A 26,732-nucleotide genomic window follows, 5' to 3' on the forward strand; every position below is an offset into this window, starting at 1 on the left:
ATCAGTTGCTTTCAGACACGATGTTCATGAGTCTTATCATTAAAGAAAAGTTTTCTGCATATATCTATATTATATGTACATTTAGTTATGTATAAATTAAAACATGCATTAATATACTAATATATAGTATAGTACATTATATGGATTATAATATATTCAGAAAAGCTAAAAAATTAAAGGTTAAAAAAATAAATATGAATGGAAGTTTTCATATTTTTCCTGCATCTCAATGAATCTGCTTATGCACTCTTTGTGGGGTAAGCCCTTCTTCAGAGGCCATTAAAATAAACATTATTCCTATTTTATTATAGCAAACGAATTATTAATAACCTGCCCTAGTACTGCTGTAGTCATCTAGCATCGTTCAGAAATGAGCATTCGGCATAGTCTATTTCCTATGTGATGGAAGTTTAACCCATTATAGGTAGGAAAGGAATTGGCCAACTGCCAAGTTGTTGATTGAATGTCCACCACATGCTAAATACTGTGACACATCCCTTGTGTCTACAATTTCATTTAACTCTAAAAATAATCCAGTGAAGTACATACTGTTAGGCCCATCTTACAGATAAGAAAACAAATTTTCAGAAGATTAAGATATTCGTTATAGTCACAGTCTAGACCTAGGGTTGGAATCCACGTTTGCCTAACCCTAACGCCTATATTCTTCCTAATATATCCAATCATAGCAACACTTTCTAGATTTGTTTTCTTTTTTTAATCTACAAAGCCATGTTAAAATGATCAAACATTTATTTTTCCTTTTAAACTCATAAAAGGCTGAATCTCTCTTGGCATTATCCTCACCCTGGTCCTCTGGCCTGTGTTGTGGCAGTCCACACAGGCATAGCGATCAGGATAGGATCCCTAGCTCACTGACACGGATACTCAAGTGTATATGAGTATTCTGATACCTTTTTCACTGATGAAAGTTCATGTTGCCAACTCACTTTTACATCATCTGCCCCATGGTCCTCTAGGTAAAATAAAGCTTGTACATGCGATACCCCTTTTTCACAAAATGAAATTCTGAATCAAAAATTAAAGCAGAAAAAAATTAGACAACCCTACCTTCTTGAAAATTATACTGCTGTAACTTTTCTCATCAATGTCTATTGAGCTCTGAGCACCAGATAAAATGGGTTATGTTATTTTTTTCTACTTAATATAATAAAAATTGTGATCTCTGTTTCAGCTTTCACTCTTTCCTCTAGGCCACTTATCCAAGTTATCATGATGGAACACTTTACCATGTTGATTGCCATATGTTGTTGGTTGAAGAGTAGTGGGCACAAAAACGCAGATAAGAACAGACTCCCATTTTAGGACACTTGCTTGTGGAGAAAGAGAGTGACACCAGTAACGAAGGGAGACTATCTAACGGGTGGTAATCAGCATAAGTTCTCAACTTTCTCTTTAAGGGCAGCACAATCCAGCTGTGCCACTCAATCTTTTAATAAATAAATTTGGTACTCTCACCAGAGGATGGATCCTATAACACAGCTTAGGTCTGCTGTTAGGAATATGTTTTAGATAGAACATCGTTCAGAAACTGCAAATCTTTCTTTGCAATTTTGTATTATGGCTGGACTTAATATTATAAGGTATTACAAGGAATCGCTTCCATACCAGCAGACGAAACTCTAGAATGGTGCTATAAGGAATATAGTAATACTCCAGAAAGCTATTGACGTTAATATGGCCTGGCTTGACCTTTCGTTGCTGAATTGTGCTAGTGTAATATGTGCATAGTATAACACAACAGTTGAATGCTTGAGAGACAGCTAAATCTGAATGATTTTTTTTGGCTCTTCTTTTTCCCTTATTTTCTGTAGCATCAGTAAATTATGGTCTTCAAGTGAAATCCAGCCTAGAGCCTGGTTTTGTATGGCTCTATGCTAAGGTTTTTACACTTTTAAAGATTTGGAACAACAACAATAAAATTATGCCAGAGAAATTTATACAGCTGACAAAGACGGCAATATTTACTATCTGGTTATTTGCGGAAAAAGTCTATCAGCTCATGCTGTAGAAAACACTAGAATTTTTCCTTTTACTTCTGCCTTCTGCCTTTCACAGTCTCTGTTCTCTGTATTTAAGAGAGCTAATTGCTTAATAGTCTTCTAAGACTTGTCTCCATTTCTAATCTCCATCACTTTATTGACTGCTACTCAATTCTTCTTGTCTTTCCTATATCACTTGCCTTCATTTCCTCTCCCTATTGTGTTCTCCCGAAATTCTTGACCTCAATATAGAGGAGCCTGTCATTTAACAACCAATACAATAAAAGTGTGTCTTGCTAGGTAGCTAATTATTAAGTGTTATATATGTAATCTTCAGTATTCATCTTAATTTTTGCTGCTTCTTCAGTCAGAAAAAAAAATTTGAAGACGTTTCCTCTTATTTCATGCCCTCCTTTTTTATATAGCTACTTTCCCTCCCTCCTTTTTTTTTAATTTTTTTAACGTTTATTTATTTTTGAGACAGAGACAGACAGAGCATGAATAGGGGAGTGTCAGAGAGAGAGGAAGACACAGAATCTGAAACAGGCTCCAGGCTCTGAGCTGTCAGCACAGAGCCCGATGCGGGGCTTGAACTTACAGACTGAGAGATCATGACCTGAGCAGAAGTCGGACGCCTAACCGACTGAGCCACCCAGGCGCCCCGCCCTCCCTCCTTTTTTAAAAAATTCATTCTTTTTAACTTTAGCTTTCATGACCCTAAGCAGCTGTAATTCACTCACTTGTTACTGATTATCTTACCTCCAGGCAATTTTAAAGCAAAACCCAATTTTTTTCTGCTTGAGTTTTTTGTTTGAAAAGTCAAATGTAGTCATATACATATCTTAAAGTTTTCTAAATTACATTTCAATTTTTAAAGATGAAGAAGCTACACAGGAGTGAACTGGACTTCTTCTAATATTGGTTTTGTACTCTTTCCAGATAGTCATCTTGGTAACTACCAATGATCAACACAAAAAACAGCCACCACAACAGTTTCCCATCTTTCACTTCATTATATCCATGAATGTGATGAAATGCATTTAGCCTTTTTCTCATTTTACAGCATGAGACCCTCCACAACACCACATTATTTATAGACCTATGAGGAGCTAAGTATGGATATAAGAAGGTCTTCAATTTCTCTGATATTTTCACCAAGTCATCTCACATTCCAAATATTTTCTTTTAAAATCTTCAGTGGTATGTACTTCAATTTTTTTTTAGTTATTTACATTCAAAAAATATGTGTGATTTTTTTTCATTTCAAATCCTTTCTGTTATCACAATCATGTATAAATGACAGGACAATGTGGTTCTAAAACGTCCAACACTAGAAGCATTATGAAAAAAAAAGTTTGTTGTGCCATGTTCTAATGTCTACTTAATCCATAAAGACAGAGAGGAATTCTCTCATTATTGATGTAATATAGAATATATTCTGGTTATGCAAGAACAAGAACTTTAAGCCTGGATGGCAACAACATTTCTGTGTAATGAGTCTGTTTACATACAGCAAATTTAAATGTCTTAGTTTTTTTTTTAAACTGGTATCTTTTATAGAACAAATCAAACCCTAAGGATGTAATCAAATTAAAAGGATTAGTACTCATTAATAAGCTGGCAGTAATATTTCATCAAAAGTTTGCTAAGTCTCTCTCTGCAAAACCAATAGATAAAAGCAGGCAGTGCATAAAAGTGTCTGTCTACTGCATTTAAATATGACAAAAATAATATTTCTTAACATTGCCAAAGAACCATCTATTTCTGAAGATCATACCAGTTCCCATTGCATAGGCCAGTAAGGGTCATTAAACACCAATGGGTCTCTGAGTCCTTCTTCAGAGTCAATGACATTGTAGACTTCACTCGGGATCTCATTTTCTTCCACACAAGGTCTGCAGGGCAAAGACGGCAAATGAACTATGAAAAACATAATCACTGCTTTTACTGTTGCTTTTTTTGTCATAAAAATTCCATTTATTTAAATTCCATTAAAAAGCACATTTGGCTGCCGAGAGCATAAATATACACTTTTATTATATTTAGCATTTTTCATTTTCAAAAAAATTCTGACATTTGTTTAGATAAAAAATGTTAAAATATTTTTGAACTACCTGTTTCAGCTAACCACTTATGCATTTGTTGCATACAATAAATTCTGGAAAAAATGAGTGATTTGAAATGCAATTCAAAAGCTCTGTATATATTTCCCATTAGAAGTTACCAGCTTACACTGATCTTTATCCTTATCATGTCATGTGCCTGCCCGTCTGACTTTTCCCAAAATACATCGCTTAAAGAGTGATTTAAATTACTTAAGGAGTGCCTGGGCGGCTCAGTCAGTTGAGCATCTGACTTTGGCTCAGATCATGATCTCATGGGTTTGAGCCCCGCATTGGGCTCTGTGCTGAGAGCTCAGATCCTGGAGCATGCTTCGGATTCTGTGTCTCTCTCTCTCTCTCTGCCCCTCTCCTGCTCATGCTCTGTCTCTCTCTCAAAAATAGATAAACATAAAAAAAATTTAATACATTACTTGGACTATAGTAAATAACACTTTTTTTTAATCTCAGTTTTGTAATTGCTCTGATGTATTTAATAAATCATTAACCAAGCAAGTGACAGTGATAGAAATTCAGGATGGCTCTTTAACACAATATTCTCCTGGAGATAAAGCTGTAACTCAGTCATTCATACCTGCCTGTGCACTTTGGAAGATTACCAAAACCAAATTTTGAGGGAAATAATTAAGCAATGACATTGACAACACCTCTGTTTTAGAAATAAATTTAAATTTAGTAAAATGATAAATGAAATTAAGCTATCATATATTAGAGTTATTCTGATTTATAAATATATACAAGGTTAAACTATGATTATAAGTTTATTAAGAACAGGAATTTTATCTAATTTTGAGAAAGTCTCACACCTGTGCACATAGGGTATTTGGTAATTATCTGTCAATTTACTAACAGATTATCAAAATGGAATAGCCAAGTAGCAGTATGTACATAAGAAGGTTATGTCCAGAAATGTTCTCTTCGGCATCATTTGCAAACGGGGAAAAATGAAACAACTTGAATGTACGTGAACATGAAATTGTTTTAAAATCATATTAAAGTCACAGGATGAAATAGTATTTCTCAGTAAAAACAAAACAAAACAAAACAAAATGACCTATAAGTGTCAATTGGAGCCATTTGGATCATTCTCAAAAATCGTATGGAGAGGGCAAAAGGCTGTGTACATTATGTTATCATTTATATAAAGTTTAAGTCATCCAAAAATAAGTTTATAAATTATTTAAAAATAATACATATAAAGTATATGCATCTAAGTGTACATACAAAGAAGACTCTTTTGAAGAAGGTGAGGAGGGAAATAGTTTTAGGAGGGGCACACAGAGGAATTCAACTCTAGTGATTTATTCCTTCAAAAAACCTGGAGCCATTATGACAAAATAAGGTTAACAAATACAGCTGGTGTATACATATTATACATTATACTGGTGTGTATATTTTTATGTATATTGGGAGTATGTCATAATGACAAGATACACATACACAAACAAAACTAGTACAGACTAGCTGTTATATCAGTGAGCCAAAGATGGCTTCTGTACATTGGCTCTATGTTGTTTACTTCTTTACATCAAGCTGGGACCTACTAGCTCCAAACCCCATGGGCACCAAAATACCCCAAATTTTTACAAATCCAGTTGTTTTAAATAAAGCCCATATAAGCAGAATTTTAGCCATTTACGGCCTTCCTGCATTGCACAAGGCAAAAAACCGTACCCAATATCTGCTAACCATAGATCAGATAAACTCTGTGGCTATAAAAGACTCCAAGCTTCTGCTGCCCTTCAGAGCTCTCTGACCCAGAGACTCTCCATTATGCTGCTGAGCAAAATCATCTAGATTCATAACACTCTCTCTGATCCTCTTTCCCCTGGACTTCCCTTTGCCCTCTGCCTCTTCTGGGTAGTAGCCTTCACCCTTTACCTCTGGAAGGGCTCCTGCTGTGAGGGACTTTCCCCAAATGCAAACCTGCCAAAGCTCTGCCCAAATAAAACTCCTTGTGTGCTACTGCCACCTCATGGTCATATCTATTTCCTTGATCATCCCCCCAGATCCCTCAAACTCAATACAAAGAATTGGGAAAGATATCAGAATAGAGGTCAGAAGACCTGAATTCTCGATTCTGCACTCCACTTTGGCTCTTGCGTTGATCAGAGGGTCAAATGCACTTATCTAGCTAAACATTTCCATACTTTTATCAAGAAGAGGATTATTATTTCTCCAGGAATGGCTGTTAGCTGTGAGTTCAGAAAAATAACATTCAGAAACATTTGGATGGCCACTTAAAGGACTGATAGATCATTCAAGAAGGATGTAGCATGGTGTTTGCAGAAGTGCCTGGGACCCTGCCTGCCCTGCTTGCACTGTGAAGCCTTCCTCTCTACCACTGCAATGACCACAAATCCTATCAACCATCAAAGGGATAGCATTTGAAACTTATGAAATAAAACATTTAAGTAGAGGGGAAGAGGAAGTTCTATTAAATGTGAGAATTTAATTTAAAAATACCAAAGCAATGACAGTAAAAATAGAATAAAAGAAAATACAAAGCAATAAAGTAATAAAAATTATTAAAACAAGTTATAAAAAAATGAGGAATTAAAAGTACTTATGCATAGAAAAGTGTTTGTTGTGATCTCATTGTTTATTTCACTCATATATACGTGTAAGCATGAATATTTATGGAAGAATACTTCAGAAAATGTAAAAACGAGAGATCAAGAAAATTTCCTTATGACTCTCTGTACCATTTGATTTTTTTTACCAAGTGCTTGTACAACATTTATGTTTAAAAAACTCTTTAAGACAAAATAAATATCAAAATGTCCCAGATTTTCAATGAGATTTTGGAGTTAAAATTTTTAGCAAAATTTCTAGTTTTTAAAACAAAACAAAAAAAAAAAAGAAAAACACAGACACAAAACGAATTCTATTCAATAGAATGTCAGCAGGCTATATTTGTGCCAATGTCACAGATTTTTACCTCTGATCTATATTCTCAAAATTTTACTACATATTATTGTAATTCAGAACTGTAGGAATACTATATCTTGAAACAACAGCAAATAAGAATAAAATAGGTTACTTCCTTCCAAGATTTGATGTAAATTAGCATTATAATCCATTGGATCTGAAAATCCCCTTGTTTTGTTTAACTCAAAATGAAGAGAGGACTTTTTTTAGACAATTATATTTCCATGTAAATAGTTATATCTTCATTTTTATATTTCATGCAGCTATTTTCTCAATCCTAAATTGAGAGAATATCTAAATATTTTGTGATTCTAAACTGGTTAGCCTTTCAAAACATTTTTCTTCATACTTACATTTTAGCACATTTGCTAAGTTGCAACATTTCATATTCCTCTTCATAACTGACTCATAAACACACTGACCTGTACCAAGTCTATACAGGTGACACAGACACAGTGACCAACAAGTGCCTTCCTCATTTTGCATGTCCCTGAAGAGCATGTGCTGTCTTCAGAAATGATTTAAGTGACCCAAGGCTTAAGGCATCCCATTGCAATGGTTATGATTTTTTAAACTGAAGAAAATTATGTGAAAGCTACATCTTCTCTGTTGTATTCAAATTCACAGAAATGGACAGCTGAAATTCAAAGTCCTATTAGGATGTCATATAGGAAAATGCCAAACTGGCTCTGAATGATTATTTCTTTTTAATTTTTGCAAAATAGTAATGTTAACCATTGCATCATTATCTATTATCCTTCTGCTAGATGTTCTATACCAAAGCTACATTTTGGAAAGTACTACATTACCTCATGATCGTACCAGCATTATTTAATTGTGCACGTGTATACACATACAACTATATAACAAATGAAATGAAGAATTGAAATAATAAAAAATAACTTAGCATATATACTCTTTTTATTTCCTAACAAGTTTCTTTTACTTTTCTTTTTAAAGAAAGTAAATGTGACAGGTTAAAAAAAATTGGCCCAGGGACTGTCTTTGAGACAGCCAGGGGGAATAGTCTGCTTTAGAGAATGAAGTCACAGTCATGATATAGTTAGAGGAGTTTGGGAGCCTCGCCAAGAACAAGCTGGTAAGGCCTGCAGACTAACCTCAATTCGTGCAGTTTTCAGGCATATAATAGCTGCATGGTTAGAAGCCATTTCACTGATTCACCTGAACCCTATTCCCAGTTTTCCTTCTATGCCAATCTCACAGCATGGTTTGGAAAATATTTTATCTTTGAAGAGACACCAGCTTGCTAACTATCCACCTAACAGTGTACACAGCTTTGCATCCAAGCAGGAGCTCCTTCTATAGGAAATTGCTAAGACTTTCAAAAATTTAAAGCAATAATGCAAAATATTCTTCACTGTGAAAGAAAATAAAAATCATCTGAGATAATAAATCATTGTATTTTTTCTCATTACTGCATATTACAAAAACACACAAACAAAAAATGTACTCCTTTAAAAATTTTCAAATCCATGTGCTAGTCCAAGGGTCAATAAATTTTTTCTGTGGAGGACCAGATTGTAAATAATTTAGACTTTGTGGGTCTTTCTGGTCTCTGCCACAGCTATTCAACTCGGCCATAGTAGCAAGAAAAGAGCTATCGACAATACATAAACAAATGGCCTGAATTCAAGCAAAATTTTATTTACAAAAACAGGTGCAGGCAAAATTTGGCCTTTGGCTTTTGCTCCACAGTTGTGGATCCCAGTGCTGGTATAGCCTGCTTTTACCAATCATACAGTGTGTAACTATTAAAATGAACATCTATAAATAAGTATAAAGGAAAAACATATCCATTCCCTACTGAGGTATATGTACAATTCAATCTTAAACTAGGCCACTAAATTCCAGAGGAAAAGTGAAAAATGACAAGAATGAAATAAATATACTTCTTTCCAGTACAGTTTTACCCCGCTATCCAAAAGTACAGTGTTCTTATGAAACCTTTCCTAAGCTGAAATGGCATAATCAGAAGAAGAAATTACCATTAATTTATACAGAAAAAAATTTGAGCATTCCCAGACCCCCCCCCCCAAAAAAATAGCCTCCCTTTGGCTTTTCTGATACCTTAGGACAAATCTTGCTAACAAATGCACAAAATAAATCAAGATAAAGCACAGATGTACACAGACACAATTCAAAGCTATGGTGGCTTGATGCTGAGATGCTGAAATGTAGTTCCCAGGGAAGAGGTGTGGCGGGGCCACTCTTGCTGCTTGGGATGAGCACTGCCTGCATGAGGGCTCACTGCCAAACAAACGCCGAACACTATTTTCCCTCTTTGCCTTTTACTGACCAAGCAAAAATCCTCTTTGGATTTCTTTCACTTCGTGAAAACAGGTATTAATGTAGATTTTTCATGAAAGCAAAGCGGCATAACCAAACTTTTGGAAAACAGTGGATAACTGCCTCCATTTTCAGTCTTTGTATTTAGCTTTTTGTAGTTTTTTTTTTAATTTTTAAATGTTTATTTATTTTTGAGAGAGAGAAAGAGAGACAGATTGTGAGCAGGGGAGGGGCAGAGAGAAAGGGAGACAGAATCTGAAGCAGGCTCCAGGCTCTCAGCCGTCAGCACTGAGCCCAAACATGGGGCTCGAACTCACAAACGATGAGATCATGACTTGAGTCAAAATCAGACACTCAACCAACTGAGCCACCCAGGCACCCCAAGTCATAATTTAAAAGTAGTGACTGATCATACAAGTTGAGAGAGGGGAAACTAACATTTCAAAGGGCAGCATGCTGACAATTGAGTTCTCTGCTAGGTGAACTGGGCATTCATTCACCTATCACAAGAAAACAAATGTTTTCAGTGAATACCCTACACAAGTGGGCTTTTAATGAAAGATTAGTCAATAAATGTGAAACGTACTTCTTCTAAAACTTAAGATTCAAAGTAAGACCTTTCTAGAAGAGATTTCTAGAATTCATCAGATATTGGCTTAACTCCACAGTGCTGCCTTTATTTAATTACCATCCCATAAAGTATTCTGACAGCACAAATGCAATGCTTAGTAAGCATTTTACCTCCAGACAGCTTGAAGATGTATGGTAGCACTAAAATTACAGTACTCACCATGACTTGTTCTGTCATCCAACTTTGGGAATGGAGCATACTTGTCTCTATAATGAGCTGTCTGATGTTCTATTCAGTTTACCTGTGGCAAACAGGTGTAAATGTAGCTACCTAAACATTGGCATATTAGTGAGATGCAAGCAAACATATTCTTCTTTTCTAAGAGGCTTTAAGCAAGAAGTCGTCATACATAATTTACTCACATTTGCACTTTGATGCAAAATAGGATGCGTTTAAAATTTTTCAGCATAAATTAAAATTTACCCTAGGGTAATATTTCCTCAAAATTTTCTCATAATTGAGATCTGACTAATGCATTGATTAAAATCTATAGAGACAGAAATGCACCATCATTTGTCCATTGTAGGCACACAAAATGATTTAAGGATTTAGACTTTGTTCCAGGATACACATGTCCTTCACAAACTAAGCCTGCGTTGTCAGATATTAAGGTAAGAAGTTGTGTGGTTGAAGGTCTAGTAGTATATATAAACTAGTAAAATAAAAAGTACTTACTAATTAAATAATATAAGATATTGCCGCATTTGTTTATGCTTATAAAAACTAGGGTGACATAAGATCACATAACTATTAGCTTTGTTAAAATCTACAAAAAGTCTTTTTACCAATCAGTTTTATTATGCAACAGTAAAAAAGAATTTCACTACTAAAAGGCTAACAATCTTACACAACTAGTAGAGTTTATTTTTAGTAGTCACAAATAAAGAAAATATAAGATCCACAAGAATAAAAAGGCTCATGCAAAAACTTGATCTAGAAAAAAAAGAAAAATGCAACAAGGAACCAATTTTTAAATGAAATAATTTCTTTCTGAATATTTTTACTCATCACTGAAAATCACTTCCTTTTAACCATTAAATATTTGGCAAAAGCAGCTTGTACAATGTCTTTCAGTACTTGTAAAGTACTTTCGGGGGTACCTGGGTGGCTTAGTCAGTTGAGCATCTGACCCTTGATTCCAGCTCAGGTCATGGTCTCACAGTTCATAGGATTGAGCCCGGTGTCAGGCTCTGTGCTGGCACAGTGGAGCCTGCTTGGATTCTCTCCCTCTCTCTCCCCCTCTCCCAATCATGCATTCACTCACTCTTTCTCAAAATAAATAAATACATGTTATTTTTTTCCTTTAATTTAAAAAGGATTTTCAGCTAAAAAAAAAAAACAGCTGAATTCGTTTCTAGTTCTCTATTATAATCAGTCTCAGTAAAGACTTACTAAAATACTATGGACTATACAATATATACTGATGTTATTTAGCATTGGTTCTATATAAGAGCCTAGTGAATACCATATCACAGCCAGACTTTCTGGCAATTAGAATGAGCTTTGTCAACAAAATAAAATTCTCCCAACCACTGTAATGCTTAAGTAACTTACGGATTTGAAAATATGGCACATCTAAGCAAACAGAGAGTATACCTTGACTTTCAGAATATAAAGATTTCTTTGCCCTAGAAACCCATTAAATGGCCTGCCCGTCTGTAGAACTGCCATTGTGAATGATGGAACCAGATTCCATTCCATTGTATGTATTAATATATATATATATATGTATATATTAATATATATGTATATATGTATACATTATTTCATTAATATATACATTATTCCACACACATATATATATGGAATTATAAACCACTGGGTTACCAATTCTTCTGATGTTCTAAAGTGTTTTTACTTATTATATTTATATATACATTCTTAATACATATCATATACTGTAAATACACATATGATACTCTATTAGCATTAGTATAGTGGCAAAACTATAGTTCTAAAAATATTTAATAGAATATATAATATATACATGTACAGATATTGCATATAGATAAATATATATGTATATATATTTACTGTGTACATATGTAATATATAAATATAAAACACTATAGCTCTGAAGTATTTATATAATATATACATGTGTATATACTGAGTATTATATATGTGATATATATGTGTATATATAATAAATATGTAGCATATGTATATAATAAATATGTAATATATGTATATGTACTGTATACAAATATACATACACACACACACACACACACACACACACACTCTTAGATAGTCTGAGCAATAGTAAGAGATTAAGTTCCTTCGTTTTATAACTGGTTTATAATTCCTTCACTGATACTATTTTATATTCCGTGAATTTTCTTTGTAAAGGTAATCCAGAGGCACATAGCATGTAAGACATCTTTTCTAAAGCCTTTAAGATGGTTTTGGTGGCAGCAGGGGTAGGGAAGCTGTCCTCAGTGAAATCCCTCAGTCACAAATAAACATGAGTGATCTACTCTGATAGTACACTAATGACTTAGAGAGTAGAGGTAGTCTCATTGCAGTAAACATTGTCACACACATCCTACACACCAAAGCTTTGCTGCTGGGCAGGGGGTCTCCCAGCCCCTTAAAACATACGTTTGGTTGTGCTTTCCTCAGAATAGCAACAGTGATAACACTCTGTCTTCTAATTTTTCACACATTCTTTCCTAATCACTTCTCCCTGATCATAGCAAGCTGCTTTAAGACTGGAGTGAAGCTTGTGAACATACAACAGAGATATCAAAAGATTTGAAACATTAAAATGCGCGTGTGCCCAGGCACGTGGTTGCCTGCACGTGTGTGTGTGTGTGTGTGTGTGTGTGTGTGTGTGTGTGTGTGTGTGGTGTGATGTGTTTTAGAACATCAGAGGGTTCTAAAGTATCAGTCCTAATCAATTTCTTCAGACATTTTTTAAGATAACCAAAATGATTAGATCTTTTATTATTTTGCTTATTTAATGCAAAATTTTGTTTTACTGGGTGAACATGGACTTGATAGCCTCTAAGGTTTAAAACTTAGTGATATTTCAGTCCAATTCCTCCGTTTTGAAGATGAACAGACTGAAAGGCAGGGGAGTCTGAGCCCCTCTACCATTTTGGCCAACATGCACAGCAGGGCATGCCAGGTCCCAGCCCACCTGCAGTGGCCACTGGGTTCAATGTTCTCTTTGAGAAATGACACGTCACTGGCTGACAATGCAATTTTTAAGCAAAACTCATCAGGGAAATTCATAGTAAGAAAAGTGTTCTGTACTTTCAGGTACAATAAGTTTAAAGACTTTATGTTTCACTCTCTATAACCCAAGCTAAAGAATGTAAGCTAGGTAATAGTAGGAATCTTAGTTTCAATTCATTGTATACATAGCATAGCATCTAACACATGGTGGTTAATCAAATAATATTTTTATATTGATAAAGATTAATTGAACACGGGATAGTTACAAGAGAAAAAGAAACTTTATTCCCCTATTTGGCTGGGATTCCTAAAGAGGAGAGACCTTGCATGGCAATGTCTAGAAAATGTTTTTCTGAGTGAATTATATAACAATAGCCCACCCTCCCTGGCACCAGCATCTCACTCTGCTAACCCTAACATGATGATGACTTCATGCAAGAACAATCTCGAATACTTTGAAACATGCCAGAGCATCTCCTCTCCAATTCAATATCTTCCTTCATAAGTAAAAAAGTTATGACTCCAAAGAACCACATTTGTTTAACTTCTGCTTCACTAATCACCAATCCTCTCTCTTCTCTCAACTTTTCCTCTATTTCTGATGATTCTAAATCAACCAAATAAATATTGGAATTTGTAATTTTCCATGTAAAAAATCAGAGGTATTTACACAAGTCCAAGATTGATTACTAGCATTTGTTTTTGTGCAACCATGCAAAACTACTGTTAAAAGCACTTATAAACTTCTTGTCATTGTATATCTCCATACAAACAGAATGGACGTAAGTAAACAAAGTCTCTACATACATGATATTGCAAAATACAGTTAAATAAGATGAAGGGAAAACTTTTAGATAATTTTTTTAGAAAATCCCCTTTTCTTGTGTCGCAGTTGTGTATTATCTATTTTTGTTTTGCCCCCAGTACGCTGTATTTGATAGAAAATGAAAGGGACACATGCATTCTGAAATTCCTCTTTACTTGTAGCTCTATTATGGGTATTCAATTTGGTTGTAATATTCACTTTTAAAAATATGAAAATGATTTCAAACTTTGGATTCCTAAAATTTTCCCAAAAGTCTAATAAAATCTGTTTCTCTTATTTTCTAAGAGACTATAAATGAAAGGCCCAACAAATACCAATGTCACTTTTCTTCAGATTATTTAGAAAAAGGAAAAATACATATATATTGCTACTTAAAAATTGTTTTCTTTGTCACAATTAGTTTAAAACTAAATTCCTTTCATGTTTGGTGGGGAATGGGCTAAACAGGTGATGGGCATTAAGGAGGACACTTGTTGGGATAAGCACGGAGTGTTATATGTAAGTGATGAATCACTAAATTTTACTCCTGAAACCATTATTACACTACATGTTAGCTAACTTGGATTTACATAAAAAATAAATATGGAAAAAAATAATAAAGTAAAATAAAAAATAAAATTGTTTGCACCTGGAAAAAAATGTAAAAATAAATAAAATAAAACCCCATTACAGGAAAAAAAACCCTAAATTCCTTTCTCTTGTCTCAAAAAAAATGATATAAGGTATAACATTGCCAAAACAAAACACTTGGATAAAGGCAAAAATCATAAACTATATCTAGAGTCTACTTTACATGATGCACATTGTTCACAAATGCTGAGTCTTTTCTAAAAAGTATGTTTTTCTTTCATATAAAGATAAAAAGAAAAGCTTTTAGGTCATGGGCTATGAGGGGAAGAGATAATGTCTCTTCTGCTTTGATGTTACAAGTAGCTCTTCATTACAGAAGACCTCGCATAGTATAATAAAGGTCCTGGTAAATTGAGCCTGAATATTTAATAACCAGCTTCAATGTGGAAGCTTTGTGACTATCCTGTCCTTGGCACAGCAGAGCAAACATATATGTATTATGAAAACTAGCAAAACTTTATTATTTTAGTGTAGAGATTTTACTTTAGCATTTAAAGATATGATGTCACTAAAGGGGAAAGCATGAGTTCTATATTCTCTAGGAAGCCTTCTGTTTACAAATGTTTCTAAAACACCAACTGACAAGAAATTAGGGCAAAATGATCCATTTGTAGTTAAATGCAACATATAAAACCGGCTTCAAACTTTTATGCATTACCTGTAAACAAAAATTATAGCCTATTGAATGATATTTGATGTGTTGCTCTATGTTAGTTTTGGAGTTAAACATAAATTTAAGTGAAGTCTGAAAAAATATTGTAATTGCATGGTAACAAGTTGCCTGAATTTTAAACTTTGGCATTCTAGACATGACAATTATATTAGAAAAAAGTGTTTCAAGTCTCTTTTAGGAAAATAAAACTTTTTGATAAATAAGTGGATGCATGAAAATTCAAACAACCGATAGAAGTATAAGTGAGAGATTAAAAATTCACAGAAGATATACCACCTGCAGATCATCACTATTGGCAAACTCCCTTGTGACTTCTCTCTGCACATAGATAGACGTGGGCATATATAGATATAGGTATAGATAAATTGGGCATATGTAGTAGATATGGAAATACCTAGGTCAGGCATATGAAGATATGGGCACATACAGATAAACTCTGCATAAACAATTCTGCATTAAAAGTCATGTTATTATGCACAGTACTATGTGGCCTGTTCTTTTTCTAACTCATAAAAATGTCATAAACCTCTTTCCAAGTCAATAAAAATACGTTTTTATCATTTCATACAGCATTCAGTTGTACCAAGACTTGGCTTTTCCAATTTCTTGATGATTGACATAGAGTGACCATATTTTTGTAGCACAACAGTAAAATATTATTTATATATCAATTGATTTATAGCTTATCTCTTTATAAAAAGAATGCATGGTGACTTACAGTAAACATATAAGTAAAAAATGAAAATGTGAAACAAACACAAACCCAACAAATAAAAGCAAGAGAAAAATATAAAACTCTCGTAGTAAATGAAGTTTTGAATGTAAGTCTTACTTCAGGCTCTCAAAACATGTCATTAAAATTCTATGAAAAAAAAAAACAGAAAAATACGAAGTGAAAATAAATATTAGAAACAACAATCAACAGCCCATTGCCAGAATCCAGAATCTCCACTAATTTTAAAACTAAATTAGAAAGACAATGGTTCACAAAATATTGCCACAGATAACACAAAGAAACAGAGCAGATTTTGTGACCATAAAGAAAAGAAAACAGGGACGCCTGGGTGGCACAGTTGGTTGAGGCCTCCGACTTCAACTCAGGCCATGATGCCCCAGTTCGTGGGCTTGAGCCCCATGCTAGGCTCTGTGCTGACAGCTCAGAGACTGGAGACAGCTTCAGATTCTGTCTCCCTTTCTCTCTGCCTCTTCCCCGTTCAGTCTGTCTTTCTATCTCTCTCAAAAATAAATATAAATTAAAATTTTTTTAATTTACCAAGAAAAGGAAAAAAAAGAAAACAACATGTTATTTTTTGTAACAGAGTATCTCCACAAAAACACCGCAAACTGATAACACTCTCTAGCTAGGTTAAGTGGAGAACTTTTGAAATTTAGGAAAAGGGGACTTTACATTCTTGTATTTCATCTCCTTTGTATTTCTACTACAAATATGTATTTCTTGTGAAAACTTAGTTATAAGGTCTAAAAATTACTAAGTCTAACACAGAAAAATTCAAGTTATAAAAATCCTGAATTTAAGGGGGAAAAAAAACGATATGTGTATTTGAATGATTGGGTAATGGGTGGGATTATTATTATTTATTTTCTTCTTTCTCCTTCCTAGATTTTGTACCCACTGTTCTCCCATGAACATACTGCTGTTGTATAAGCAGAAAAGCTCATACTTAGAAATAAGTACAATGAAAATTAGTACAAACAGGAAAAAAGAACACTAAATGTAAAAACTTGGTGATTCTATCAAACTTCCATTCAAAGCACTTGATGTGCCCTTGCCTGAAATTCTTTCCCCTGACATCAGTGTAACTCATTCTCTCAAGAACTTTAGATCTTTATTCAGTGTCACTTTTCAGTGAGGCCTTCTCTGACCTCCTATTTAAGACACACACACACACACACACACACACGCACGCACGCACTTTCATACAGATAAAAAGAAAAGATAATATATTTACTATGTAGATTTTCTTTTAATCTGTGAGATTTGTAAAGGTCAGTTTATCATGCAAATACACTCTCATAGATGTTATTTTCCATAACAATATACAATAAAAATCTTTAGAAGTTGCTAAACATTTTTTGAAAATACTAGTTTTTAATAACTGTGGTATCCAGTAGATGGATATAATACATTTAAAAATTAAGAAATTTTGAAAATTTATTAGGTTTATATTTTTCTATTGAAATAAAATATGAAAGAAGCATTTTATATTTATTTATTAAAAATTTACTGATTACTTATAATGAACTAGAAATGGTGCTCCAGCACAGGGGGCAGAGGCAAGAAAGAACACGGAGTTCCTGCCTCCAAGAGCTTACAGTATAAGTAGAGGAAGAGACAGCAATTATGCAGACAATGATGAAAAACCCACTTAATTATAACTGTGATACAGTGTATCATGGGAGGGACTGGGCAGGAGTATAAACCACTACTGGATATTGAAGCAAAATCATGCTGATGAAGAGTTATTTCCACTGAGACTTGATGGGGGCCCAAAAAGGACAGTGTTCTAGGCAAAGGACTTGTATATCAAGCATCGATGTCCATTACATAAACTCTGCCTGCAAATAACTATTTCCTTAGAATAACTAGACATGAAATCATCAGACCAATGAGCATGACAATGTTTACAGTTTTTTATTCATATAATCTAATTTCCCAACACTGAGTTTCTTTCAAGATATAATCCCACCAGCAAAGTATGCAAGCATCTATGTTACTATTTTTTTCACCAACACTGGGTATAATATTTTTACCTTGATTTTTAAATTACACTAAGATAATATAATTACTATTGAAAAATCATAAAATATGTATCATTATAAAAAATTAGTAATGAGATTACAGTTCCCAAGTTTCCACCATCTAGAAATTACAACTTTGAACTTTTTACTGTATATTCAAGATATTCCACTGTGTACATATAGGCATTAAAAGGTATTATCCTTGTATAATGGTTGTTTTTGACTTAATATAAACATTTTCTGGAATAATAAATGTGCATACACATTATCGATTCATATTCTGAACAGAATCCCATTGTTAAGACTATAGGAAGTTTAATCATCCCATGTAGTTAATTTTTCTGCAGTTTCACTATTATATGTCTAAGTGTAGATTTTTTAAAACTTATTTATCTTGCTTATGGCTTCTTGAGGTGCTTAAATCAACGGATCAATGCGTTTCAGTGGTTCTTACAAATTTTTCAGCTATTGTTGCTTCAAAACTGTCTCTGCCTAATTTTCCTTCTCTTTTTCCTGGGACACAAATTAAACATTCTAAATATCATCAACTCCTCTAGGTCTCTTACTATTTTCTGAATTTTCCTCATTTTTGTCTCTCTATATTTCATTCTGGATAGTTTCTAATGACCTACATTGCAGTTCAGAATATATCAAACACACATAATTTGTTTGTAAACCCTCCTCTGTTTCCTTAATGTTATCTCAGATTTTAGTTATGGTTTCAAGTTGGCCCTTTTCAAAATTATCATATCATTTTTTATAGTTTTTATATTTTACTGACATTTTTAAGCTCAGCCTTTACCTCACTAACATGGAAAACACAAATTGTTTTATATTTCTAATATCCAGAGTGCCAAGGTCTGTTTCTGTTGTATGCTGTTTCTGCTGCTTGCAGCTGATATTCTCTAGACCTGTTGTAAACTTCATTATCTTTGGTTGTTCATTTAATGTTTATTTGAAAAATTACTTTTCAAAATAATTTCAGACCCAGGAAATGGTATATTTCTTCAGAGGGAAACTTCATTTCCTTCTGCCAACCCTGTAAGGGTGGTAGCTATCTGAGACCAAGGCTTGAGGTTTGGAGGACCGTGTAGATGAACACTCAGAGTATATTTCATATCCCCTATTTCAGAGAGCAGCCTTTTAGGGATCCAGGCCAAAATAATTGTATTTCCCTTTGCGAGGGACTGAAATTTAATCTCTGCTTCACACTCTACCAAAATACCAGCTTTACAATTTAGCTTCACACCACTGACAGGGACATACCTCTTTCAACTCTAATGCTCTTTCTGTCCTTGGTCTGTTATTTCCTTACTATCTTATTAACTACATGATCCATTTAAGAAGATGTTTTGCATTTCTTCCAGTTTTAAAAAAATTATCTTTTTAGGGTAATTGTTCTGCATTACCAACCCACCTTTATAAGAAACAGAAGTCTCTCCACATTTAATTCCAAGTTGTTTGAAATTAAATCTATTCCCAGTTGTGATTGTTATTTTACAATCAAATGATGCCTTCATGAACATGTATTCAAATGTACTTGTGTTCTGGGGTACCTGGGTGACTCAGTCGACTTAGTGTCCAACTTCAGCTCAGCTCATGATCTTGCAGCTCAGCTCATTTCGAGCCCTGCATTGGGCTCTGTGCTGACAGCTCAGAGCCTGGAGACTGCCTTGGATTCTGTGTCTCCCTCTCTCTCTTCCCCTCTCCAGCTTGTGCTCTGTCTCTCTCTCTCTCTCTCTCTCTCTCTCTCTCTCAAAAATAAACACTAAAAAGAGGAACTGAACTGAACTAGGGGCCAAATCTGATTTGGAGACTGGTTATTTCCTTATATTCTTACAAAAAATATTTGTTCATATGGTATGCATTTTAAGGCCTTGACATATATCACCCATTTATCATCCAGAAAGAATCTATGCTTATTCTCCCTTTAGTATTTCATCAGAAAGTCATTTCTTCCCAATTCCCCTCCTCATCTCACATACACAGACATTTACACATATAACTGGGTAATGATTTTTCATTTTTGGCAGCTTGATAGGAATATAAAAATAAATATATACCGTCTTTTAAACTGTGTATCTGTTTCACTTCTAGTGAGACTAAGCATATGTTCATGTTTATTGAACATGTAGTTCTTTATTTGTGAATTAATGTAATTTTTAAAATCATATGATGAGTAGTCAATAGACATTTTTATTCCCACTTGTACTACTAAAGATACAAATAAAGTAATTATATAAACATGTAAAATTAAAGTCAATGAAGTCAGTAAAGGAAAACATCATGAAAATAATCAGGTTTTAAGTAAAGCAGAAAACTAGAATTAAGTAGTTAAAGCAAAAATCAACAAATTATGGCCTAGGGGCCAACTCTGACTTGGAGCCTGCTTTTATAAAGCTTTATTAAAACACCAACATGCACATTCATTTATACATTGTCATTGTCTCCTGCACTTGACAACACCAGAGCTGAGGAGTTGTCATACTCTACTGCCAGCAATGCTTAAAATACAAGGATCAAGAGGGATTGGTCTTAATCCCTTCGAAGAGTGAAAAACCAGCATCATTTGTATTAAACGCCGTCACAACCCTCTACAATATTATAAACATTGGTCTGGATATTACTTAATATTATATTATAATTTTATAATTATAATTTATATTATATTATATGTATAATAAAATAATTATATATTACTTAATATTACATTATATTATATATTACTTAATATATATTATAATTATAATATATAAGTATATATACCTGTTATATGTGTGTGTGTGTGTGTATACACATATATATGGTAATATATATATATGGTATAGTATATATACCTGTTAAAGAGGAAAACAGTAGAAAACAATGTAGGATTAATAAGATAATTCAGTCATTGAGTAAAATATTAATATTTTAATATTAATGGCCTTTCTTTACTTCATCCGTAACCAGTTTGAAGATGAGATTGGGGAAAATTCCTTTTCAATAGCCAAAAATACATAGGTTATCTAAGAAAATCACTTAGGAAACCTATAATTTCTTTACAAATGAAACTTCAAAATGAATAAAGAGACCCACCAAGTGTTGAATTGTGAAAGATTTAACAAAACAAATATAGCAAATCTTTCTAAGGACACTTAGAGTTTGAAACAATGTCAAATTAAAAAAAATTTTTAAAAACCAATCATTTTATTACCTGACAGATGAATTTAAATTGTGACAAATGTATGAATTTTAAAGCTACCAAATTTGGGGGGGGAGGGATGAGTGAAAGAGAGCAGTTGTCCTATCAGATATTAAAATATATAATAAAACTGATTATAGGATCAACAAGTCATTCAATGGGCAAATAAACAATACTAGAATAAGTCTTTGGATATATAGGTACCTAGCAAATAATAAAAGATGTAACAGAAACTGGGAATTAATTAATGACTATTGTGACCTAGACCAAAATGAGGCTTAGAGCATTATTTTCTCACAACATAAATCAAAATAAAGTCCAGATGGACTAAATAATTAAAAGTAAAACTGAAATAGTGGTTGCTAAAGATTTGGTCTCCTATGACAGTCTGAGCATGTGACAATTTGAAAAACCTGATTCTCTCTTAACTAAGCCTGGCATATAACAGGAACTGAACAAATGTGTGCAATGAACTAATAAATATAATTACTCATTTATAATAAATCAATTGATTACTATAACCTGCATCTACAAAATCTTCATTAATCATACCTTATTGGGCTCTGACACAAAACTTGAATTCTAAAAGTATGGAGTAAATTTCTGATCAAAATATAGATTGCAATAAATGCTATACTGAGATTTTTAAGAAAGTGCATTTTATATTATCTTCTATAGGAATTGGTAATATGCCATATTTAAAATCACCAACTATGGTGTGAGATTCCCAAATCTGACAATGAATTACTGAATTCAGTAGCATATTATTCTAATATCAATACAGATATTGTTAGAGTCATATATCTCTCCACTAAATAGTTTTTTCATCAATATTTACATTAAAAGAATAATGGCTGTTTCCAAATTCTTTTGGAGCTCTGCTTCCATACTTTGAGTCATCCATGTAATGGGTGAATGTTGAAAATTATAAATTTTTAGCTTTCATCTTGCTACCACTTCAGATTATAGACATTACCCTTTTTGCCAATATGATTTCTTGGTATTTATTTGCTTGTTCAAGAAAAACATTAGTAAGAGCTTAATATGTGCTAGATATTGAATAAAGTAATCTTATAAACACTGTAATTTTGGTTATTTTTCATTAACTGTTGAGCAGGGCTAACCAATACTGAATATAAATATTCATGACAATAAAACAATCTGGGTCACAGTTAACATCTAGAAACTATACTAGTTCTATAAAATTACTAGGAATTTTAAATAATGACTATTATTTACTATCAGTTATCAGTGGTGATCAGCAATCATCAATTGCTAATTTCTAATCAACCATCAAAATTTAAACAAGTTAAATATTATCTCTGTTGAAATGTACTTAAAAATTTCATTGAAATTATTAGGTTTTTTTTAATTTACCATATTGTCACTGTGAAGTTTTATATTACATATGTCTAGGATTATGTACAGTATATATTTAATTTATCATCTCCTCATAAATCATCACCTTCCCCCAGTTTCTATTCAGTTGTTACTCTTTTCTGAACTGATTCCAATTTTCTGACATTTTCCCAATATTAAGTGCATAGGAATTTTTTTAAATGTTTATTTATTTATTTTGAGAAGGGGGGAGGGGCAGAGAGAGAGGGAGAGATAGAATCGCAAGCAGGCTGCATACTGTCATCGCAGAGACTGACATCAGAGCTTGAACTCACAAACCTTGAGATCATGACCTGAGACGAAATCAAAAGTCAGATGCTTAACTGACTGAGTCAACCAGTCGTCCCAGAAGTGCCTAGGAATTTATGTGATGTTCATGCTAGGTGCTCAGGGCAGAGTTTATACTAAGGTATTCAGATTCACAAAACATCAGGTGGGGATGACAGTTTGGACAACAGTCCTGCAGTATATCATAGAGCATATTGTGGTAGCTCTAACTTCCTCTAAAGGAGTTATACTACACTAAGGGGGTTGAAGAGAAGATACTGTGGAGAAAGGAAGCAATTAGAATGGGTAGGAATGGATAAAAGGGGAATAAAGAAAGGAGAAATCACTAATAACTAACGCTTTAGCTATTTAAAGAATATTTTAATAATAAATGTTCCCTAGATTTCTTTTCCTTTCTAACTGCTATTACTTTGCATAAAAATTACTTACCTGGGATTGTTATAACGTTTAAATATTATTATGTAGCCTTTTGTCCAGAGCTATTAAAAACTGTTTTTGTTTTCCTTTTCTGCATTTTGGACCAGCAATTATCTCTTCCCCTATTGTCAGCTTCTCCTTTTTTCATCTTTACAACACTGGTATTTCTGTAACAAGCAATTCAATTTCTCTTTCTATACTGTTAGCCTCTGTACTAACACCATACACACACACACACACACACACACACACACACACACACACACACACACACTTGCACACTTCCCGTTTGTCTGATCTGCTACCTTTACACTCCATTGCCTGCAACGTCAGCTGCTCATGTCCACACTTGCAAAGATGCACATCTAAATCTATGCAGTCTCATCTTTCCATATAAAAGAAACTATATGAGTTTGCCTGTTATACTACAACTTTTCAAACATCAAGTTTTCATCTTGCTACATAGTTGGACCTCCATTAGACATCTAACTGAGGAAGAGAGGGAAAAATACATTCCACAGAATATTCAATATCAGTAGAAATAAGCAAATAAAGTTCCATAAGAGCAAGAACCATATCTGATTTTCTCCTCCAGTGACTGATTAATGTTAGGTGTTTGAGAAATGTTTGTTGAATAAATGAATTTAAGAAATCTAAGGGAGTAAAGAGAAAATGGTTATTGAGAAACAGATTGCCCTAGTGGTTAAAAATGGTCTCTGGGAACTAATGGTCTGGGTTCAAATCCCATCTACACATTTACCACTTAACACTTCAAGGAAGTGCTGAACCTTTCTGTGCCTCTGTCTTCTCATCTGTAAATTGGGGTGTAGCAATAGTACTTGCTTCACAGGGCTATTGTGAAGACTACATAAGTTAATACGTGTAAGTATCACATGCATGTTGTCTTAGTTGTTTTAAAAGACTTCTCAATCTTCCCTTAATTATACAACTCATTTGCCCATCATTTCTGGAGGAAGATGGTTGGGTCTCTACAGGTTCACTCTTCTCTCACTTTCCTAACATTTTATGGAAACCACGTTTTTTGAAATGAATTGTTTGCTCTGGGCTAAAGGGGAGATACAAAGAAGGCAAAATGTAGTGGTACGTGAACTAATGGAAGAGCACATTTACTGAAGCAAGTGAGCAAATGGACCAGAAAATTATGTAAAGTGAGTTACAAGATACTCTATTTAGCCTAGTGCATAAAACATGGGGTGAGGAGTTAGAAGATTTAGGTTTGAGGTCTAACCTTGACACTTAGGAACTTCTTTACTTTGTACCTGTTAACCTTTCTGGGTCTCATTTTTTTCATTTGTCAATATGTCATAAACCTCACAGGGCTCATGTCGGAGTGAATAAGAAACTAAGCTAAAATATATGGACTAAAATTTTAGTTCTATATTTTAAATTCTGAATGCTTTATATAAGTAAGGTATACTTGTCTTTTTCTTTCAAGTTCCTATTTAATTGATTCCCCAACTAATCTTGAAACAATACTAAGTCTATTTAAATATTGTTCCTAACTCTTTTTAGACATATTATTCGCTACACTACATTACAAATACTAGAGTTAATAGACTATAGAGTGCAGTTCTGTGAATCCAATTGTTATATTTCTTTACATAAGTCATTCATTTTTAATTAAACTTCTGGTCTGCAAACATATTACTGCACTTCAAAACAGAATGATTTTAGTGGTGTTTGATTTTCTTTGTCATGCATTAAATTGTATCAACTCTTGATGAATAGCACAATCCAACAGAAACAGGAAGGACAATCTGTGAATATGCTATAGCTGCTCTTTTTATGCATCCAAGAATTGCACACCTATGAAGTGCCAGGCACTGTACTAGCAGCTGGGAACCTAACCATAGACAAGATCATCCTGGCCCTGCCCTACACAGATAACAAACTAATGAAGAAGATGTATAATTAAACAAGAAATAATGAAAATCTGTAAGAATAAATACTATGAAAAGGCTTTACCAAGCATCTTTGAAAGCTAAAGAAAAGACAACTTGGCCAAAAAAAAAAAAAAAAAAAAAAACAATCAGGGAAGGTGTCTGAAGTAACTTCATGCCAAGACTTGAAGACAATTAGCCAGGGGGAAATGGCAATTATGAGTGTGATAGCATATAGCATATCTAAGAAAGTAAAATATCCAGGGTGTTGGTAGCATAAAAAGTGACGGAGAAACTTCATAAATTAGAAAGCAGGAAACAGACTGTAGAGCTCCTAGAGATCAAGCTCAAGAACAATCCATTGGAATAAATTAAACAAGAGATTGACCTGGATCAGATTTGTTTTAGGAAGCTAGCTTTGGCTTTATACACACAGATTGCTTTATGAAAGTTTTCTAAAAGCAAGATGGTTTCAAGAGAGATCACCCGGAATTCTACTGCTGTATCCCAACTGGGAAATGATGGCTTTGAGAAGGGTAATTGCTATGGAAAACTTATTTATGGTGGAGAAGTGTCTGAATTTGATGATTCCCTCACTGATTAATTCAGCCATTCATTTGCCAGTACTGATTAAGAGTCTGCTCAGTCAGGCAGTGAGCTATTGCTGTGGATGTGGCCTTAGAAAAGGCATGTGTGTCTTCATTTGTAAATATCTAAGAGGTAGGAATGAGCAGTTTGCCATTTGAGAAATAAAATGGTTTCTTCCCTCAAACCTTTCACCAAAATATATTTCCACTTGAGTGGAGATGTCCAATAGATCACTGGGTAAGTGTGCCTGGAATTCAGGAGAGAGGTCTGGTACTGATACATGGGACTAGAAAGTCACCAGCACATGGATGACAATGGACAAGATTCTAGGCAGAGAATGTGCAATGACACATGAGAGGAAATGGGATGAAAGAGTGGGGAATGCCAATATTTAAGGGAATGGGGGGGCGGGGTGGAAAGCAGCCTTTAAAGATATATGAGAAGTCATGGCCAGAAACTGAAAGGAGATAGTGCTGCTCAAGAAGCCAAGGAAAGAGAGTTTCAAAAAGTAGAATGTGTTTAACAGTGTCAAATGCAACCAAGAAGTCGAAAATAAGAATTTTCTAGAGTACAGGATTTATTGGAGCAAAACCTATTATGACTATGTGAAAAAGTTTCCATAAAATAGTGGATTGGACATGAGATTTCAGTGGATAGAAGATATTCTTCCCTATATTTTATAAATATCAAATCTTACGAATTTTTAATATCAGAGGAAGATATTTGGCACAAATATCCTAACTAGATGGCTGTTTCCACAACTGTCTTCCATCCCAGATATGCTCTAGTTTATCCATGTCCCATATGAAGAATGGCACCTAGAATTGAACAGGATTCCAGTTATGATCTGACCTGCAAGGAATATGGAGGAGCCATTCAATATATAAATTGT

General features: G+C 33.8%; 1 long non-coding RNA gene across 1 annotated transcript in view; it reads right to left on the reverse strand.

Moving 5' to 3' along the window:
• Positions 1-3,555: 3,555 nt before the first annotated feature.
• The window catches only part of LOC109263444 (uncharacterized), a 384,076-nt gene continuing 360,899 nt past the window's right edge, over positions 3,556-26,732 (reverse strand). The window contains exon 3 of the long non-coding RNA XR_002078214.2: positions 3,556-3,898. This is a non-coding gene — a long non-coding RNA (uncharacterized LOC109263444). The remainder of the gene's footprint in view (positions 3,899-26,732) is intronic.

Source organism: Panthera pardus, unplaced genomic scaffold, assembly GCF_024362965.1.
Source record: "Panthera pardus isolate Hobbes unplaced genomic scaffold, ASM2436296v1 HiC_scaffold_17, whole genome shotgun sequence".
Lineage (NCBI taxonomy): Eukaryota > Metazoa > Chordata > Mammalia > Carnivora > Felidae > Panthera > Panthera pardus.